This window comes from Erythrolamprus reginae, chromosome 2 (genome assembly GCF_031021105.1).
Source record: "Erythrolamprus reginae isolate rEryReg1 chromosome 2, rEryReg1.hap1, whole genome shotgun sequence".
Classification (NCBI taxonomy): Eukaryota; Metazoa; Chordata; class Lepidosauria; order Squamata; family Dipsadidae; genus Erythrolamprus; species Erythrolamprus reginae.
The window spans coordinates 351853268-351871837 of NC_091951.1; the positions used below are offsets into that span (position 1 = coordinate 351853268).

General features: G+C 45.1%; 1 protein-coding gene across 1 annotated transcript in view; it reads right to left on the reverse strand.

The window, feature by feature from the left end:
• KIAA1328 (KIAA1328 ortholog) overlaps nucleotides 1-18570 on the reverse strand; it is a 176254-nt gene that overhangs the window by 135462 nt on the left and 22222 nt on the right.

Here is an 18570-nt window from a genome sequence, read left to right on the forward strand (position 1 = left end):
GTCTGCACTTTGGATCGTCTGTTGATTTTTCAACTCTGGCTTTGACAGCATTTGTTCTAATGGCCTGTTCTTGTGCCGCCAGTATTAGTCCTTCTGTCTCCTTTTTGAGTGTTCCACTTGTAAGCCATGACCAGGTCTTTTCTTTATCCACTTTGCCTTCAATCTTCTCCAAGAACTGGCCATGCAATGCTTTGTTCCGCCAACTGTCCATACAACATTGTTCTGTTTTGTTTTGTTTTGTTGTTGTTGTTGTTGTTGTTGTTGTTATTATTATTATTATTATTATTATTATTATCTTTTTCTAGGTGAGGTCTCCAGAACTGAACACAATTCATTTAAAAGCGGCACTGAGTTGGTTCTGACAACTGTGACAAGATGGGATGAAACTCCCTTAACCACTGCTTAGCGACAGAAAATTGGCACTCGGTTGTGGTCATATATTGGGATGGATTCTCAGGGAGGACATGGGAAAATTTTTCAAGCAGGTTGGAAAGTTTCGTTTTGTGGGTTTTGAAAAAAAATAAAACAACCTGCCAGCCCAGGGGAAGTGATGATTCACCCATCAGGACTACCTTGAGGAAGTCTTTACCTTCAAAGAAACACCGTAGGAAGCCGTACATCGGAGAATACATAAAGCGGCAACGGCTAAAGATTTTGTAAACGTACATCAAATAAGCTTTTACATCGGGGGTTTTTTGCATTCAGCTCTCCTACAGATCGTTTGCCATCCATAATGGATTGACAAGCGGGTTTTGCTGCTTGTATTAAATAGATCTTGCGAACAGAAATAATGGATCAATTAAGCCATCGATTCGCAGCTCGCATGCCCGGCCTCTGAGGCGCGAAGAGCCACAACGATTCTGCCAGTTTAGAGAGCCAATACTGAATTCTTGCTTCTAAAGAACAGTCAATTTATTAAGGGCTTTTTTTTCCTTTCCTCCTTCCGTACACCAGAGATTACATTTCAGGATTGGCCGTAGGCTGCATTAATAGAGAGACGGAATCACGTGGAGAGTTAATAACACTTTATATGTGTTTGCAACGCCTTGGTCTCTTCAGCCTTGAAAGACAGCATTTAAGAGGTGACGTGATCGAAGGGTATAAAATCATGCATGGGACAGAAAAGGTGGACAGAGAAAAATCATTTTCTCTATCACCCAATACTAGAACGAGGGGGCCCTCCCTAAAGCTCATAGGTAAGAAAGTGAGGACAAATCAAGGGAAATATTTCTTCATCCAGAGGGTCATTGGTTTATGGAATTCCCTTCCAGAAGAGGTCGTGACAGCTGTCAGCCTGGAGAGCTTCAAGGCAGGATTAGACAGATTCATGGATGCCAAGTGTATCATAAGTGGTTATTGATACAGATGTCCAAGTGCCGCCCCTATGTTGGTTGAGGCTGGCAGGATTCCCTTGAATACCATTTGTTGGGGGTCAAGGGAAAGGGAGGGTTTTGCCTTCTCTTTCTGCTCAAGATCCCCATAGACAATTGGGGGGATACTGTGGGACACAGAATGCTGGACTAGATGGGCTTTGGCCTGATTCAGCAGGTCTCTTCTTATGTTCTTATGTTCTTATAAGGCCTTGGTAAGGCCACGCTTGGAATCGTGTGTTCAGTTTTGGTCGCCACGTTGTAAAAAAAGATGTGGAGACTCTAGAAAGAGGGCACAGAAGAGCAACCAAGACGACACAGGCCTATAAAAAATATTTTTTGTAATCATCGCAGTTAACCTTGTATTTTCCTGAATCATTTTTTTTTCAGATTTCAAAATGTATATAGTTTTTCTGTATCAGGTATAGTTTTCACAGAGCAGCAGCATTTTCATAAGGTATAGGAAATATGCTGGCGACATTAAGAAAACAGTAATCTAGATGTCAGAAATAACCTAATAACAAAGATGCTTCTATATCAGACACTTTATGTGATAGAGCAAAACTGAGCATATTTTTGGAATCAGCCCATCAAACTCCATAAAACAGATATACAGTGATCCCCCGATTATCGCGAGGGTTCCGTTCCAAGACCCCACGCGATAATCGTAAACTCACGATGTAGCGGCACGGAAGTAAAAACACCATCTGCGCATGCGCGTCCTGTTTTCCATGGCCGCACATGCGCAGATGGTGGAGTTTGCGTGTGGGCGGCGGGGAAGACCCCTTCGGCCGCCCAACAGCTGATCTGCTCCGCAGCGCGGCAGCAGCGAGGAGCCGAAGATGGGGTTTCCCCGTTGCCCAGGCAACGGGGAAACCCCAAGATCGCTTGCCGCTTGCCCGTTCGCCCGCCCGCCCGGCTCCTCGCTGCTGCGGCGCTGCAAGCGAGCAGCCGGGCGGGCGAACGGGCAAGCGGCAAGCGATCTTGGGGTTTCCCCGTTGCCGGGGAAACCCCAAGATCGCTTGCCGCTTGCCCGTTCGCCCACCCGCCCGGCTGCTCGCTTGCAGCAACTGAGTCCTGAAGCCAGACAGCAAAGGCGAACTTCCGCGTTTGGCTTCGGGACTCAGCTGGGAAGCGGCGCTGGGGTCTTACTGGCCGCCCACGCAAAGGGGAAACCCCGGCTCCTCGCTGATGCCCGCCGCTCGCCCTCCCGCCAGCAAGAGGGGGAAGACCCAGGGAAGCCGCCCAGCAGCTGATCTGCCCGGGGAACGCAAACTCCACCATCTACGCATGCGTGGCCATAGATAAAAGGGGTGCGCATGCGATATAGCGATTAGCGCGAAACTGGGGGGACCACTGTATTACTTTTGCTGATGATTTTTTGCGTGTGTGGGCCAGTGTGATTAGGGGACTGGAGGCTAAAACAAATAAAGAACAGTTGCAGGAATTGGATAAGTGAAGAAGTCAAGGATTAGGGGGGATATGATGGCAGTGTTCCAGGATTTGAGGGGCTGGCACAAAGAAGGGGTGAACCTATTCTCCAAAGCAGCAGAAGGAAAGACAAGCAATGGATGAAAAGTATCCAAGGAGAGAAGCAACCTAGAATTAAGGAGAAATTTCCTGATAATTACAACCATTAACCAGTGGAACAGGTTGCCACCAGAAGCTGTGGGTGCCTATCACTGCAGGCTTTTAAGAAGATTGGACAACCATTGATCTGAAATGGTATAGGGCAGGGGCAGGCAAAGTTGGCTCTTCTATGACTTCTGGACTTCAACTCCCAGAATTCCTGAGCCAATCATGCTAGCTCAGGAATTCTGGGAGTTGAAGTCCACATGTCATAGAAGAGCCAACTTTGCCTACCCCTGGTATAGGGCAGTGCTGGTGAACCTTTTGTGGTTCGTGTGCCAAAAGGGTGTGTACGTGCAAGTGGCCACAACCATTCCCTTCCCACACACACATATGCATGCGGACTGCCCCACACTGCCCCTGCACATTACAGATTCATGGATGCCAACTGTATCATAGGTGGTTATTGAAACAGATGTCCAAGTGCCGCCTCTGTGTTGGTTGAGGCAGGCAGGGTTCCCTGGGGTCCCATTTGTTGGGGGTCAAGGGAAAGGGAGGGTCTTGCCTTCTCTTTCTGCTCAAGATCCCCATGGACAATTGGGGGGCCACTGTGTGACACGGAATGCTAGACTTGATGGGCTTTGGCCTGATTCAGCATAGCTCTTCTTATGTTCTTATGTTCTTATGCACATGCGCACAAGCCTCACTAAAGCCTGGGACAGTGAAAAAATGGGCAAACGGGTTCTGGTTTGGCCATTGTGCTGTTTTTTGCACTCCGGAGACTTCAGGGAAGCTTCCCTGAAGCCTTCGGAGAGCGAAACGGCCTTCCCCAAGGCCGAAAATCAGCTGACTAGCGTGTGCATGCACACTGGAGCTGACATTGGGCGGTGCCTCACGTGCCCTCCGATGTGTCTCTGTGTGCCAGTTGTGGCACGGGTGCCATATGTTCAGCATTACCCTGGGGCTAGGCGCCAGAACGGTGGGAACGCTGTTCTGGTGACAGCAATGGAGCCTGTAGCTTAGCTCTATTGATGCCCAGCGTGTATGCACAATTGGCGTGATTCTGGTAAAAATTACTAGTTCTTTTGCTGCCGCGCACGCGCCAAAGAAACCAGCAATATTTGCTTCTGGAAGAACATCCAGCACGAGATTTCAGCTGCTGCACATGCGCAGGAGCTGAATCTCGATACGGAGCCTACAGCGGCAGCTGGAGCCAACAACAAAAGCAGCCTGCCCGAGCTCCGGCTGCGTGGCCTGCTTTCTGCTCTCCCGTGCCGCTGGCATCTCTCAGCACAGCGATGGCGCCCCAAGCAAGTTATGGCCTTTGGGAGCAGCAGCGCTATGCTCCCGAAGGCCTTGACTCGCTCAGGGTGCCATCACCGCGCCGAGATGCCTGCAGTGCGGGAGAGAAAAGAACAGGCCACGCAGCTGGAGCTCGAGGCCACCCGGCCTTTTCCCCGCACCACATACCATCTTCTCAGCGAGGGAGGAGCTGTCATGCAAGGTAAGGCAGGCGGCGGGGACAGAGCCCTTGAGCCGCTCGCGGCAGGGCAGGCAGGGGGTGGGCAAACTGTCAGAGCACGCGGCAGGGGTAATTTACCTTATTTTCACTTTCCGAGTCTTTTCCGTCTGCGCATTTGTGGAAGGAAAAAATGCTGGAAATCGCACAAACTTGTGCCAGATTCCGTTTATGCGCATGCGTAGAAGTTGATTCTTGCACCATGCCCATGTGCACACTCTCGGCCCCGTTCCAGTGGCACCAGGAATGGTCACTGGTCATCACTGGTATAGTAATACCTCGTCTTATGAACCTAATTGGTTCCAGAAGGAGGTTCGTAAGGCGAAAAGTGGCCTCCAGGAAGGACGTATTCGTGACGTCAAAGCTCCGCCCATGGAATTCCCTATTGGAATTCTCCATCTCCTTTCCAGCCTCCAAATCGGCCGAAAACACCGCTGCCGACCGCAAAAACGGCTCGGGTTCGGGAGAACGCCGAGAAGCCCCCTTGCTGTTTAAGAAGGTGACAGGCGGGCGGCAGCGCTTCTCGGCGGCCTCCCAAACCCGAACCCAAAAAGTTCAGGTTTGGGTTCGGGAGAATGGCGAGAAGCCCCCCGGCTGTTTTAAAAGGTGACAGCCGGGTGGCGGTGCCCAGCGGAGCGCCATTTTGCGATCTGCGGTGGGTTCGTAAGGCGAAAAAAGTTCGTAAGAAGAGTCAAAAATTTTCTGAACCCCGGGTTCGTATCTCGAAGTGTTCGTATCACGAGGTACCACTGTATAGGGGTTTCGTGTCTGAGTAAGGGGTTGGATGAGAAGACCACTAAGGTCCCTTCTGGCTCTTATTATTCTGCATTTTTTCCAAGTTTCAGCAAACTACATAATCAGGCTTTTACCCCTTGCTTCTTAGAGAAAAGTTGGAATTATTAACCTCACGCTTCATCAACAACGCTTTATCAAAATTTGCTTTTTTATAAAGGAATTATTTCACATCATGGAAACACAAGCTTGAGGACATTTAGTTTAAGCGATATTCCTGCCAAAGTAGCATATGGCAAGATTGAAAAATGCTTTTTTTTTTAAAGAAAAAAACCTCAGGAACAAAAGGCTGCCTAAAATTTAAATGAAAATAAATGATTAACTTAAACCGGAGTTGCCAATGATCTGTCACCTAATCATTAAGTCTAACAACTGGCCTTACATGTATTGTATTTTTAATCCACCTGATTGCTTAGAGATTTTATAAGGTTGGAAAAGCTATTTTCTTTTTATTCTGCTTATTACAATTCACTCTAGTGTGATCAGGGCAAAGATGACAGTTAAAAAAACTCAAGCCAAAATGGAAATCAGCTTAAAATGTATTGAAGTACAGTACTCGGCAAAATGACATCAAGCCTTAGAAAAGAGGTGAAAAAACTGCAACAACATAAACCATTTAGCATATGGAAAATTATCAAGGCATAATAAGTGGAAAATAAAAATACAGCCAATTTCTCAAGCAACCTTCTACCACAACAAAAATCTATTCTGTTCTATTCTCCATTCTGTATACTTTCCTATTCTATTCAATTTTAAAAACAAACCACAGTACGTAAAATATACCTGGCTGAGATGCTGCCAGTATCTTCCCAACTCCGAATTAAAGTAAAGCGTTGCAATCTGGTTTCATAAGGGAGGGGCTCCATTTCCTTTATCATTCTTGTTGCCCTTGTTTGCACCTTTTCCAGTTCCATTATATCCTTCTTGAGGTGCGGTGACCAGAACTGTACACAGTCGGGGCCGCCACAGAGCCTTCTCTGTGGCGGCCCCGACCCTCTGGAACCTGCTCCCCCCCCCCCGATATCAGAGTTGCCCCCACCCTCCTTGCCTTTCGCAAGCTCCTTAAAACCCACCTCTGTTGTCAGGCATGGGGGAATTGAAATTTCCCTTCCCCATAGGCTTATAGAATTTATACATGGTATGCTTGTATGTATGATTGGTTCTTTAAATTGGGGTTTTAGATTATTTTTAATATTAGATTTGTTTATATAGTTTTTTTTATATTGTTGCTAGCCGCCCCGAGTCTTCGGGGAGGGGCGGTATACAAATCAAATCAAATCAAATCAAATAAATAAATAAATAAACAAACAAATAAATAAATGCATACATAGTCCAAGTGTGGTCTCACCATCGATTTGTACAGAGGCAATACAACACTTACCGATTTATTTTCGATTCCCTTCCTAATCAGGCCAAGCATGGAATTTGCTTTTTTTTACTGCTGCTGTGCAGCAGTATTTGTTTAGTTGGCAATATATTGGCTGCAGGTGTTGCAGACTGCCACAAGAGGGAGCTAGAGTTCATAGCTTATTTCTCGGAGCCACCCTCTCTGTTTCTCTTTGTCTGGCTTCTCACTGTTTGATTTGCTCTGCATTTTCTCTGCAATCTCTCTGTATTATAGTTATGTATTACAGCTAAAATGTGTTTATGCTTGATATATTTGTTTACTGATTATGACAAAGACAACTGCACTTACTAATATTTGGATTGTTATTCTGACTTATTATGTATATGACTTTAGACTGCTTATCAGAATATGTTATTTCTCAAAGTAAACTTTAATTCAAGTTAGTATATCGGTGTGTGGCTGAGTAGTTATTCACAACTGGTCTCAATCTAAACTTTTCTGTGTGTGCACAACCTTTGTAAACTAGGATTACTTTGCGCATTTATTAACAATTGCAATTTTGCATAGCCAGTAAGAGCTGGGAACATTGTTAGAACCTGGTTGGGGCTGAAAAGAAAAATTCTGAGGAAGTAGAGCAATGAAAAAACCCTACAGAGACTTAGGGCTTGGAAAAGATTCTTTGCAGAGGGTAACAATGAAAGATCTTGCAAGCTGGTAAGAGCTGGGAACGTTGTTAGTACCTGGTTAGGGCTGGAAAGAAACATTAGTGTTGTACATACTCCTGATCAGTTGGAGGATGATGAAGATATTGAGGACTCAGATTCAGATAGTGTTTATGAAGTAGTGGGGGCCCCGGGGTTACAGGTAGTAGAACAGGTGGGAGGCCAGCCACAGGATGGGGCTATGAGTTCAGGATCTAGTGAGGGAGAATCAGACGCTCGCTGGGTTAACCCTAAATTCAAAAGGGTCCAGAAACGTAGAGAGCAGAGGTCTGGTAGAAGATATTAAGGAGAGGAATGGGTTAAATACTGTAGTGATGTATTTGGCACGTCAGGGAGTCAGTGGAGAAGAAGGGTGGTTTCAACATTGCTGAAAAAAATAATGGATGTGTTTTTGCCACGCTAAATATCTCCGAGACCGCCTTCTGCTGCACGAATCCCAGCGACCGATTAGGTCCCACAGAGTGGGCCTTCTCCAGGTCCTGTCAACTAAACAATGTCGGTTGGTGGGCCCGAGGGGAAGAGCCTTCTCTGCTGCGGCCCCGACTCTCTGGAACCAGCTCCCCCCAGAGATTAGAACTGCCCCTACCCTCCTTGCCTTTCGTAAACTCCTTAAAACCCACCTTTGTCGTCAGGCATGGGGGAACTGAGATATCTTCCCCGGGCCTATATAATTTATGTATGGTATGTTTGTAGGTATGTCTGCTTAAAAATGGGGTTTTTTAACTATTTTAAATTTTAAATTGTAAATTATCAGATTTGTCATGAACTGTTTTATTGTGTTGTGAGCCGCCCTGAGTCTACAGAGAGGGGCGGCATACAAATCTAATAACTAACTAACTAACTAACTAACTAACTAACTAACTAACTAACTAACTAACTAACTAAATAAATAAATAAATAAATAAATAAATAAATAAATAAATAAATAAATAAATAAATAAATAAATAAAGTAAGCCAAAGTATTTTGTATTGTATTCAGTCAGTGCTGCTGTTTTTTCAAAGTTATGTGTTTAAGTGAAGCAGGAAGAGGAATGTGAGAAATGCGGCTAAGAGAGAGATAACGGACCGAGTGCTGCATGGAATGTGTTTCAAGTACAGGAGAGCAGAGGAATAAACGGAGTTGCTTTATTCATGAAATGATGCATATAAAAAGAGTTATTTGTAATTACTAAATTTCTACCAGAAACCAGAACAATTAGCAGCAAGTTAGAGCAATGAAAAAACTCTGTAAAGACTTAGGGCTTGGAAAATATTCATTGCAGAGAGTAACAATGAAAGAACCTGCAAGGTAAGAGCTGGGAAGATTGTCAGTACCTAGTTAGGGCTGGGGGGAAAAAAGCTTTGGAAAAAAGCTGCATTCAGAGTAGAAGACGCACTTGAATTTTCAGCCTCTTTTAGGGAGGAAAAAAGTGCCTTTTATACTCCCAAAAATACAGCAATCCTGTCTACAGACATTGTGTAGGATGAAAAAATTACTCGCCTGATTTGTAGGAAGGAAAATATTGGACATTTCAGACCCAAGATTGAAATCTGGACCCTTTCTATACTGAACCCCACAATTTGCGAGCGAGACGGAACGTTATCAAAACCCCGTCGCACACAACCAAAGCCTTTTTTGTTGTTGTTGTTGTGGCTGTTGTTGATGTTAATTCCCTCCTGCACTGCGGGGGAGGCCTTTCTGATTTGTATATTCAAGCGCCAACATCTGTCCCAGCGCTGCCGTACTTCGGAGGGAGGCCCATTAGCATAAAATTTAACGATGTCAAATAAGTGGATGTGAAATAGGAAGTGCGCAAAAAAGGCACTCTTTTTCCAAAGGCTTCTGACGGGAACGGCGCTGTTTAGAAATGCAAATGGGAAACCATTACGCTCAATAATTATAGAAAAATATGAACAGTTCAGCATCTTTTTTTTTTCCCCCAGCCCTGATGGCAGTTAATGGGATGTACGCTTATGTAAATAACTACTATTAAAGCTAATGCTGGAACGGGGGGGGGGGGGGGGAGGCAAAAAAACCCCCACTTAATAAATTCACACTAAAGCAACTGATTTAGTAGGCTTTTAAAAAGGCCGGCAGAGCCCGCTTATTAGGAAAGAGCCCCTTCCTATGTTTAGAGCTCCGCGCTCTCTTACAAAGCCTCTGCAACTCCATCCATTAAACCAGCATTAATGAGACTGGGACAGCTAGACAAACATTGTGTGTGTGTGTGAGAGAGAGAGGGGGGGGGGAGAAGGAGACAACTCTCACCAGTTTTCCTTGAAGACAAAATAAGAGAAGGCTAAACTGGCATGGGGACTTTAAGGAGAACTTCTCAGCCACACCGATATTTATGGCTACCAAAATGTATTTATTTATTCATTTATTTATTTATTCGATTTTTTTTTATGCCGCCCTTCTCCTTAGACTCAGGGCGGCTTACAACATGTTAGCAATAGCACTTTTTAACAGAGACAGCCTATTGCCCCCATAATCTGGGACCTCATTTTACCCACCTCGGAAGGATGGAAGGCTGAGTCAACCTAGAGCTTGGTGAGATTCAAACTATTGGCAGTTGGCAGAGTTAGCCTGCATTAGTGCTTTCTAACCATTGTGCACCAGGGAGGGAGGGAGGGAGGGAGAGAGGGAGGGAGGGAGGGAGGGAGGGAGGGAGGGAGGGAGGGAGGAAGGAAGGAAGGAAGGAAGGAAGGAAGGAAGGAAGGAAGGAAGGAAGGAAGGAAGGAAGGGCAATAGCATGTAAACTTATCTACCGCTTTACAGTGCTTTTACAGTCGTCTCTAAGCGGTTTACAGAATTAGCCTCTGACCCCCAACAATCTGGGTCCTCAGTTGACCCACCTCAGAAAGTGAGAAGGCTGAGTCAACCTTGAGCCAGTGGTGAGATTAGAACTGCTTATCTCTTCTTCAAGCACTACGAACTTCCTGGAAACAAATCCAAGAGGATGAGCTCCCCTAAGAATAGGTCATCAAACAGATTGCAGACATAAGACAACAAACTCCACACTCAGTAGCACTGATTATGTTCCCTAGTTGGATCATGAAACACCTGTAAGAAAGCACAAAGCTCAGAGTACCAAAGACCCCAAAGTTCATCCTTTAGCTACCAAGCCTTTCTTCTACTGATCTCTTTCTCCCTCTCCCTCTCAATCTCTCTCTCTCCCACACACACACAAGAACATGACTGATGGAAGTCATGTATTCCTAACTAGGCTCATGGGTAATGTTCAGTTCTGACTTAACAGTAGTAAATAGCCACCTCAGGAAGCACAAACCTACCCAAGGAGCTGCTGATCCAGTTCTACAGAGGAATCATTGAGTCTGTCATCTGCACCTCTACAACTGTCTGGTTCGGTTCTGCAACCCAATAAGACCGACACAGACTTCAGGGGAGAATCAGAACTGCAGAAAAAACAATGGCTGCCAACCTGCCTTCCATTGAGGACCTGGATACTGCACGAGTCAAAAAGAGGGTGGTGGAAATATTGACTGACCCCTCGCATCCTGGACATAAATTGTTTCAATTCCTACCCTCAAAATGTTGCTACAGAGCACTGCACACCAAGAGATTTTTCCTCCATACCATCACTCTGTTAAACAAATAATTCCCACAACTCTAACAAACTATTTACTAAGTCTGCACTATTACTATTAGTTTTTTTCTCATCGTTCCTATCACCCATTTTCTCCTACTTATGACTGCATGACTGTAACTTGTTGCTTGTATCCTTACAATTTATATTAATATTGTTTCCTGATTGCTATGACAATCATTAAGTGTTATACCTCATGGTTCTTGACAAATATCTCTTTTCTTTTATGTCCACTGACAGCATCTGCACCAAAGACAAACTTCTTGTGTGTCCAATCATACTTGGTCAATAAAAAATTGAATTATATTCTATTCTATAATTTCACTTTATTCTATTCTATTCTATTCTATGAGGGATCTTGGAGTCCTAGTGGACAATCACTTAAATATGAGCCAGCAGTACAACGGCAGGAGCCAAAAAAGCCAACACAGTTCTAAGCTGCATTAACAGAGGTTTGGGGGGGCATTGAATTCTGGATGTGGCCACTTGCACAATAGCATGCCCAAGCGTGATTTTGGAAAAAAGATTCACCATCACTGATATAGGGCTTCCTGCTAGAGCAGGGGGTCAGACTAGAAGACCTCTAAGATCCCTTCCAACTCTGTTATTCTCTTATCTTGTCGTGGCCCAGTCTACAGAGCTAATAGGAGGCAGGGGAGCCAAGCCAACAAGATGGGGGCTACCCCAGATTGTAGAGCAGGCTCTACAAGATGAATGGAGACGCTAGGGCTCCCCCGCAGAGAACCCCTCGGAGGTTTAATCCGGCACAGCCAACATTCAGGGCCAGGAGCCACCCTATCAATGTGCCCCGCTAATCCTCCTATCCCGCAGCCTCCATCCAAACAGTTCAGCTCAGCTTTTTCTTCTGCAAAGCGTTCCAATGTTCAAGGGAAGGTCTCAAGCCCTGGATTCCCCAGCAAAGGAGGCAAAAAATAAAAAATAGAGAAGGCTCTTCAAACGCATCTCTGAACTTTGACTGGTTTTAAATACTCGGCGTTACTTTAATGCAGGGTTTCCTTTGATGCTCAGTTTAGGAGTTCATCAAATTTCCAAAGCAAGTCTGATTAACCCAACAGCCGGCAACTGTGTTAAACATGTTTCTTAAGTGCAGAGATTACTTCACCGACATCACATATAAAATATTCACGGATCTTTTTTCGTAAGTTGCACGTTTGATGCATCACGCTATCGTGGCCGGCGTTGAAGAACTTAGCCAGGAGTACCCCCAACTTAGAAACATAGGAGATTGACGGCAGAAAAAGACCTCATGGTCCATCTAGTCTGCCCTTATACTATTTCCTGTATTTTATCTTAGTATGGATCTATGTTTATCCCAGGCAGGTTTAAATTCAGATCCTGTGGATTGACCAACCACGTCTGCTGGAAGTTTACAAGCATCGACGACTCTTTCAGTCAAATAATATTTTCTCACTTCTCATAATAGACACTGCGACCCCCAACATTCAGAATCTGCCTCCGTTAGGAAATTGTTTCACTTGCCTTCCCTATTTGGAAAAAAACATCATTTATTGTTTTGGTTTAATTAGATTTTCTGCCTGCCTTTATTACTTCATAAGTAACTCAAGCCAAGGAACATGACTAAGATTCCTTCCTCCTCTTTTCCCTACAACAATCCTGTGAGGTGGGTTGGGCAGAGAGAGAGAAAGAGACAGATCAGCCAGCTTTCATGCTTAAGGGAGGACTAAAACTCCCAGTCTCCTGGTGATTGGCCCAAAGTCTCCCAGCTGGGCTTTCATCATCATCATCATTATTATTATTATTATTATTATTATTATTATTATTATTATTATTATTATTATTATTACAGTGATCCCTCGATTTTCGCGATTTCCCACCCGATGACGTCACTCTCTTCCTTTCTCATCTTTCTCTCTCTCTCTCTTTCTCTAGCTTGCTTCTTCCTCTCTCACACTCTCTTCCTCCCTCTCTCATCTCTTTCTTTCCTTCTCTCTTTCTCTATCTCTCCCCCTCTTGCTCTCGAGCGGCGGGCGGCGGGCAAGCGGGCAAGCGGCGGGAGGGCAGCAGCGAGGAGCCGAAGATCGGGGTTTCCCCTTTGCGTGGGCGGCGGGGAAGACCCAGGGAAGGTTTCTTCGGCTGCCCAGCAGCTGATCAGCTCGGCAGCGCCGCAGCAGCAAGGAGCCGAAGATCGGGGTTTCACCTTTGCGTGGGCGGCGGGGAAACCCCGATCTTCGGCTCCTCGCTGCTGCGGCGCTGCCGAGCAGATCAGCTGCTGGGCGGCCGAAGAAACCTTCCCTGGGTCTTCCCCGCCACCCACGCAAACTCCACCATCTGCGCATGCGCAGCCATGGAAAAAGGGCACGCATGCGCAGATGGTGTTTTTACTTCCGCACCACTATATCGCGGAAAATTGAGTATCGAGAGGGGTCTTGGAACGTAACCCTCGCGATACTCGAGGGATCACTGTATTATTATTAATTAGATTTGTATGCCGCCCCTCTCCGCAGACTCGGGGCGGCTCACAACAGCAATAAAGCCGCCCCGAGTCTGCGGAGAGGGGCGGCATACAAATCTAAATAAATGAAATGAAATGAAAAAATGAAATGAAATGAAATAAAACAATGTAGAACAAATCCAATAATTTAAAAATCACTAAAAAACCCTTATTTAAAAAGCAAGACATGCACGCAAACATACCATGCATAAACTGTATAGGCCCAGGGGAGATGTCTCAATTCCCCCATGCCTGACGGCAGAGGTGGGTTTTAAGGAGTTTACGAAAGAGCAGTTCTAATCTCGGGGGGGAGCTGGTTCCAGAGGGTTGGGGCCGCCACAGAGAAGGCTCTTCCCCTGAGTCCCGCCAAACGACATTGCTTAGTCGACGGGACCCGGAGAAGGCCAACTCTGTGGGACCTAACCAGCCGCTGGGATTCATGCAGCAGAAGGCGGTCTTGCAGATATTCTGGTCTGATGCCATGAAGGGCTTTATAGGTCATGATCAACACTTTGAATTGTGACCGGAAACTGATCGGCAACCAATGCAGACTGCGGAGTGTTGGTGTAACATGGGCATACCTGGGGAAGCCCATGATTGCTCTTGCAGCTGCATTCTGCACGATCTGAAGTTTCATATCTCCTGGTGATTGGCCCAAAGTCACCCAGCTGGTTTTGTGCCTAAGGTGGCACTAGAATTCACCATCTCCTGGTTTCCAGCATGGTGCCCAAATCCACTACGTCAAACTGGCTCTCTTTTTGAGATTTGAGGTGGGATTTATATGGGACTAGAACTCCCAGTCTCCTAGTTTGCAGTCCAACACCTTCACCACTATCATAAACCTTTGTGCATACTGCAGCAAAAGCAATACCAAAACTGAGAGTCAACTTTCTCTCCTTTTATGTCCAGAAAAAGCTAAACATTTTTATTCCTTTTTTTTTAAAGTCACGGATACCGTTCCCTGGCTAAGCAAGAGACTCCGAACACTTTGACATTAAGCAACTGGAGGAAAGAACAGGATCTCAAAGCGTTCATGCAAGAGGAGTGAGAAAATATGCAGTTAAATTTATATCGTTTTAAATTACATCCTTGTTTTATGTGTATCTACTTTCTGTCCCTCTTTATGTAGCATAAAATTGCAGGTATTATTAACCTGCTGCCATTTGGGCCAAACTCCTCCGGAAAGCAGCGTGAAACGCTCCAACAATTTGTCCCTGGCAAGGTGAAAATGCAACGGCCGACGGGAGATATTTCTGTCTCTAGAGCTCGGAACAAATTTATTATCATTAATGGAAGTTGTCGAGGTTAAAAACATGGCCAAAGAATGGATCCCCCGGAATGCACAGCCCACCTTTTGACCCAGAGATAAAACTCAAAAACGTAGAAACCTCTGCCCTGGGAGACGAAAGGACGGGTTCCAAATGGTTGCAAAGAAAGGTTTTAAATTAAATATAAATAATGTTTAACTGTCAGGCAACAGCAAGCCAGGAGCCAGGATGGAGTTCAAAAGCCCTGCATAGAAACATAGAAGATTGAAGGCAGAAAAAGACATTGTGGTCCACCTAGAATGCCCTTATACTATTTCTTGCATTTTATCTTAGGATGGAGCTATCTTTATCCCAGGCATGTTTCAATTCAGTGACTGTGGATCTACCAACTACGTCTGCTGGGAGTTTGTTCCAAGCATCTACGACTCTTTCAGTCAAATAATATTTTCTCACGTTGCTTCTGATCTTTCCCCCAACTAACCTCAGATTGTGTCCCCTTGTTCTTGTGTTCACTTTCCTATTAAAAACACTTCCTTCCTGAACCTTATTTAACCCTTTAACATATTTAAATGTTTCGATTGTGTCCCCCTTTCCCTTCTGTCCTCCAGACTATACAGATTGAGTTCATGAAGCCTTTCCTGATAAGTTTTATGCTTAAGACCTTCCGCCACTTTTGTAGCCCGTCTTTGGACCCCTTCAATTGTATCAATATCTTTTTGTGAGGTCTCCAGAACTGGACGCAGTATTATTCCAAATGGGGTCTCATCAGCCCTCTATACAGCAGGATCACAATCTCCCTCTTCCTGCTTGTTATACCTCTAGCTATGCAGCCAAGCATTCTACTCGCTTTCCCTACCACCTGGCCACACTGTTCACCCATTTTGAGACTGGCAGAAATCACGACCCCTAAATCCTTCTCTTTTGACGTTTTCACGTTGTCACTCACAAACATATTAAAAAGAATAGGACCCAGAACAGACCCTTGTGGCACACCGCTTGTAACCTGTCTCTGCTCAGAATACTCGCCATTAACAACAACCCTCTGATATCTACACTTCAGCCAGCTGCAAATCCACTGAACTATCCAGGGATTAAGTCCAATCTTCACTAACTTATCTGTCAGCTCCTTATGTGGAATCGTATCAAAGGCTTTGCTGAAGTCCAGGTAGGCAATATCCACGGCACCACCTTCATCCAACACCTTTGTGACATAGTCAAAGAAATCAATGAGATTAGTCTGACATGATTTGCCTTCAGTAAAGCCATGCTGGTTTGGGTCCAATAAGTTATTGTTTTTTAGGTGCTGATTTATCCTCTTTTTGAGTAGAGTCTCCATCATTTTAACTACAACTGATGTGAAGCTAACTGGCCTGTAGTTACCAGCTTCTTCTCTACTGCCCTTCTTGTGGATAGGCACAACACTGGCCATTCTCCAATCCTCAGGAACATCTCCTGTTAACAAGGATTGGTTAAACAAATCAGTCAGGGGGGTAGCAGTGACAGATCTGAGTTCTTTAAGAACTCTGGGGTGGATGCCACCTGGACCCATTGCCTTATTTTGACCAATTGTCTTCCAGTCCAACCCCCTGCTTAGGCAGGAGACCCTACACTGCTTCAGACCGATGGTTATCCAACATTTTCTTTAAAACTTCCAGTGTTGGAGCATTCACAACTTCTAGAGACAAGCTGTTCCACTGATCAATTGTTCTTACTGTCAGGAAATTTCTCCTTAGTTCCAAGTTGCTTCTCTCCTTATTTAGTTTCCACCCATTGCTTTACAAATATTTATTTATTTATTTACTTATTTATTTAATTTATTGTTAGAGTTGAAAGGGACCATGCAGGTCATCAAGTCCAACCCCCTGCCTGAGCAGGAATCCTAAAGCACCCCAGCCAAATGGCAGTCCAATCTCCTCTTGAAAGTGTCCAGAGTTGGGGAGTTCACAACCGCCGCAGGCAGGTTGTTCCACTGGTTGATCGCTCTGACCGTCAGGAAGTTCTTCCTTACTTCTAGGTTGAATCTCTCCTTGGTCAGCTTCCAGCCGTTGTTCCTCGTCCGGCCCTCTGGTGCTCTGGAGAATAGAGTGGCCCCCTCCTCTCTGTGGCAACCCCTCATATACCTGTATATAGCTATCATGTCCCCTCTGCCCCTCCTTTTCTCTAGGCTATCCATGCCCAGTTCCATCAGTCTCTCTTCGTAAGTCTTGGTTTCAAGTCCCCTAATCATTTTGGTTACTCTTTTCTGCACCTTCTCCAGAGTTTCAATGTCTCTTTTGAAGTGTGGTGACCAGAACTGGATGCAGTACTCCAGATGTGGTCTGACCAGGGTGTAGTAGAGTGGTATTAATACTTCCCTGGTCTTGGAGTGTATCCCCCCGTTGATGCAGCTTATCTTAGGCTTTTTTGGCCGCTGCTGCACATTGCTGGCTCATGTTTAGTTGATTATCCACCAAGTCTCCAAGATCTCTTTCGCAGCCACTACTGCTAAGTGGGGTTTCTCCCAGGGTGTATGTGTCTCTAGTTTTTTTTTTACCAAGGTGAAGGACTTTGCTCTTGTCGACGTTGAACATCATGTTGTTAGTGTGGGCCCATAGTGTTAATCTGTCTAGATCTTTCTGCATTTTGAGGCTGTCTTCTGGGGTGTTGGCTACCCCTGCCAGTTTGGTGTCGTCTGCAAATTTGATTAGTTCCCCTTCTACTCCCACGTCCAGGTCATTGATGAAAATATTGAAGAGTACAGGGCCCAGGACACAACCCTGTGGTACCCCACTGCCTACCTTCTTCAATGGAGATTTGGAACCGTTGAGGACAACTCGTTGCGTGCGGTTGGACAGCCAATTGTTAATCCATCTGCATGTGTTGTAACCAACACATATATAAGAGGCGAACCTCATTTGCGAATGCTGAATGACCCACTGGCCATTCAAATATTCCGCTTAGTAGTAAGAGATAAACCTGCATGAGTAGCTCAGCCAGTTTATCACCAAGCCTTCCGTCAGTGCCCAAATGTGCATTTTATTCACTTCCTCATCCCGATACCCACAACCCACTTACGGCCCGAGATTAACGCACTCCGCTAAGAAATAACACAGCATGTTTCGGGTTTGGGATGCAGCCATCGCAACAGGGTGGAAAAAAAAATCAGGATTTATGGGTTCCTATGGAGAACAAACCCAACCACTTAAGGCTGTGATTTAACACACAGCAAATGAAGCAAACTCAGGCTTAGCAGGAAAGTGGGAAAACTAGTCATTCGATCCTGCCATCAAGTGCCACATCCTCATTTAGGGAAGTCACCCCTCCTAGAAGAATGAAATATTTTGAGAAATATATTTTTGAAAAAGGCAGGATATTATATTTCCCCTTAAAGGAAAATAGAAATCCCAAGGGAGACAGAAAAACAGGCCCAGCTCCCTGCCCTCAACAGTTTATTATTATTATTATTATTATTATTATTATTATTATTATTATTATTATTTTATTTATTTATTATTTAGATTTGTATGCTGCCCCTCTCCGCGAACTCGGGGCAGCTCACAACAAGGCGTAAACAAATCGTACAAATCCAAATAGATTCAAATAAATTTAAATATTTAAAAAAGTTTATTATTATTATTATTTATTAGATTTGTATGCCGCCCCTCTCCGCAGACTCGGGGCGGCTCACAACAGTGACAAAAACAATATATACTGAGAAATCTAATAATTAAAACCTAAGATAACAATTATAACTCCCGGTCCAGATAGGGCCGCAACTGGTGCACCAGGCGAACCTGGGCAAACGCCCCCCTTGCCACAGCTGAAAGATGTTCCTCTAATGTGAGCTGTGGATCGAGGAGGACGCCCAAGTTGCAGACCCTCTCCGAAGGGGTCAATAATTCCCCCCCCCCCCAGGGTGATGGACGGACAGATGGAATTGTC